A 3,878-nucleotide genomic window follows, 5' to 3' on the forward strand; every position below is an offset into this window, starting at 1 on the left:
ATCTGACCCAACCCAGCAATTAGTATGTCCTGGAATTTTTAGCCACTGATAGATTAGAGTGCTGTGGCTCTTTCTCAGCCATGAAATAGACTGAATGAACTACGAAAATTCAGGGAAATGGTAACTCTATCTTTGAGGCAAAGAGGAGATAGTAAGACCCAAATCATGGAGAGAGGTGGGCACCTCTAGAAGAGCTGGCAAGGCACAGTGTGAATTGATGAAGCATGGGTCAGGCCAGGGTCCTGCATGCACAGGAAGCTCCCTGAGTGTGTGCAGGACAGCAGGGTGCATGAGTCCCACCTGACACCATGAGTGGCTGAGCCAGTAAGGGAGAGACACTGCCACCCAGGCATTCAGGACACATGCAAAGGAGCCAGGGAAAGCCAGAAAAGGAACAAAGCTGATCACGAATAAGAACAGAACCAAATATTCATGCAAGAGCTTCTTCTTGAAAAACTACAGTGCCCTTGTTTTTTAAGTAAAAATTAACAATTGCCTGACCTGTGGGTTTTGTTTACCTCTTTGTACTACCAGGGAATATTTCAAGCCTCTGCAGGAATTTTGTCAAAAGCTGGAGGAAAAGGTTGCAGTCGGCATCTGGTGGATGGAAGCTAAGAGTACTGAAAAACATACTACAATGCCAACACAGAACCCCCCCCCCCCCCGCAATACAGAACTATAGTTTTTGATCCCAAATTTCAGTAATACTAAAGTAAAGAAACCCTGACTTAATGTAACCAAGAAAGATGGGTAAAAACGACACAAAATGAAGAAACAACTGGATGCAAATACACTGAGATTATAGAAGGCTTTTCTCAAATCTAAGCAAAATAATTTTTAAGATTTTATTTATTTATTATGTATACAACATTCTGCTTCCATGTATATCTGCACACCGAAGAGGGCAGCAGATCTCATTACGCATGGTTGTGAGCCACCCTGTGGTTGCTGGGAACCGAACTCAGGACCTCTGGAAGAGCAGTTGGTGCTCTTAACCTCTGAGTCATCTCTCCAGCCCGCAAAATAATTTTTAAAGCTGGTTCATAATGAACGATGCTTCCAAGAAGTAGGAATTACTGAAAGGGATTTCAAAGGTGAAACCTCAGGACAAATTATCAGAGAATACAAAGAAAGACACAACAAACGATAGAGAGAGGGGATGAAAGACAGACAATTGTGAGAACGATTTAGCAAAGAGACCATCCCAATGCTGTTCACATTATTCCAGGACAGAGGAGGAAATCACATGTAATACCAAAACCCCACAAAGAGCCCCCATGAGGAAAGAAATACAGTTTTTAATTACAAACACCATACAGCAGCATGCAGATGACGTTATCAGCACTTTGACAGTACACGGTGACCAGGTGAGCCGGATATTACAGAGGGAAGTCTCAGCATTTATGAGATCTGCTATATAATTCAACACTGCAATGTACCCTGAAAGGATGCTGCAACCGCCTTCCGTGAAAAGTCCGTGTTTACCTTGGCACTGTTCACAGTAGCCGAATTATAGAAGTAGCAAAGGTGTCCATTAGTAGATGAATAGGTAAGAACATTTGGCACACATGTACACACACACACACTGTGACAGTATTTATCCATTAAGAAGGATGAAATCATGTCCTTTGCAAGAGAAGGAATGGGACTAGCGATTCTCTTGTTAACTAAATTAAGACAAATTCAAAAGGAAAAAAAATCATCTTTATCTCCTGTGGTAGTCTGAATGTAACTGGCCCCATAAGCTCACAGAAAGTGGTTCTATTAGAGGGTGTGACCTTGTTGGAGTAGGTGTGGTGTTGTTGGAGGAAGTGTGTCACTGTGGGCGTGGACTTTGAGGTCCTCTATGCTCGAGCTGTGCACAGTGACTCAGACCACTTCCTGCCGCCTCTGAGTCAAGATGCAGGACTCTCAGCTCCTTCTCCAGCACCATGTCTGCCTGTACACCGCCATATCACACCATGATGATAATGGACTAAACCTCTGAACTGTGAGCCATCCCAATCAAACGTTCTTCCTTTATAAGATTTGCTGTGGTCATGGTGACTCTTCACAGCAATAGAAACCTTAACTAAGACACTAAGATACCTCCTACATCAAATCTAAACTTCCTAAAAAGTGTCTGAAGATAGAAGGAAGCATGTTGAAGCAATGGAGCCATCGGGTGACAGGAGTATAAGCTAATAAGTGTGTTTAAAGCGCCCTATATACATGTGATATCTTGCAGGGAAAACCACCACTCGGTACAACTATTATACACAATGTTTAAATGGATGTTACGGGTGTTAGAGGAGAAAGGATATGATGGTGACAAAAGATCAAGAGTATTATAAGGAAATATTCTAGCAAAATGTTGTCATGGGAACCCACAGGCAGCCCTTAAGGCACGTTGTCATTACATAGGCGATGTGATGACTGATGACAGAAACCGGTGAGGATGCTGGAGAGAAGGGTCACTGATTAAGAGCCCCCAGTGCTCTTCCAGAGGACCAGGTTTTCTCAGAGCCCCTAACCAATAGCTCACACCTGTCTGTGACTCCAACTCCAGGGAGTCTGTCACCCTCTTCTGTCCTCTGTAGACATTGCAGCCATATGCATGTACCAACGCGCAGACATGCACACATAAATTAAAATAAAATATTAAAAAAAACTCCAGTGAGAAGTACATAGGGGTAAGTAAACTTTACAATCTATAACTTCCCAGTTTGGGAAATCAAAGCTACTTTACTTTTTTTAATATTTTATTTTCATTAGAAAGATTATTTTACATGTAAATCCCAGGTCCCTCTTCCTCCCCTGCCCCCCCAACTAACACCCTACCTATCCCTTTCTGCTCCCCAGGGAGGGTGAGGCCTTCCATAGGGGATCTTCAAACAACAGCCCAGAGATTGGGAAAAGATATTCACCAACCCCACATCCGACAGAAGCTGATTTCCAAAATATACAAAGTACTCAAGAAGCTAGTCTCCAAAACACCAAATAATCCAATTAAAAAGTGGAGTACAGAACTAAATAGACAATTCTCAATAGAGGAATCTAAAATGGCTGAAAGACACATAAGAAAGTGTTCAACATCCTTAGCCATCAGGGAAATGCAAATCAAAACAACTCTGAGATACCATCTTACTCCTGTCAGAATGGCTAAAATCAATAACACCAATGACAGTTTATGCTGGATAGGATGAGAAGAAAGGGGAGCACTCCTCCACTGCTGGTGGGAGTGCCAACTTGTACAGCCACTGTGGAAATCAGTATGGCGACTCTTAAGGAAAATGGGAATCAGTCTACAACAAGATCCAGCAATTCTATTCTTAGTCATATACCCAAAAGAAGCACATTCATACAACAAGGGCATCTGTTTAACTATGTTCATAGCAGCATTATTTGGAATAGCCAGAACCTGGAAGCAACCTACATGCCCCTCAACTGAAGGATGGATAAAGAAAATGTGGTACATTTACACAATGGAGTACTACTCAGCAGAAAAAAACAATGGAATCTTGAAATTTGCAGGCAAATGGATGGAACTCGAAGCGAGGGTTCTGAGTGAGGTAACCCAATCACAAAAAGACAAACATGATATGTATTCACTCATATGTGGATTTTAGACATAGAGTAAAGGATTACCAGCCTGCAATCCACCAGGGAAGCTAGTAAACAAGGGGGACCCTAAGAGAGACATACATGGTCCCCTGGAGAAGGGACCTCCTGAGCAAATTGGGAACATGCGGGGAGGGGAGAGGGAACCAGGAGAATGAGAAGGGGAGAAGAAGGGGTGAGGAGGACATGATGGGGCAGGGAGGGTGAGTTGAAGGAAGAACAGAAGAGAGCAAGATAAGAGATAATATAATAGAGGGAGACATTATAGGTTTAAAGAG

Source organism: Cricetulus griseus, chromosome 2 (genome assembly GCF_003668045.3).
Source record: "Cricetulus griseus strain 17A/GY chromosome 2, alternate assembly CriGri-PICRH-1.0, whole genome shotgun sequence".
NCBI classification, from domain to species: domain Eukaryota; kingdom Metazoa; phylum Chordata; class Mammalia; order Rodentia; family Cricetidae; genus Cricetulus; species Cricetulus griseus.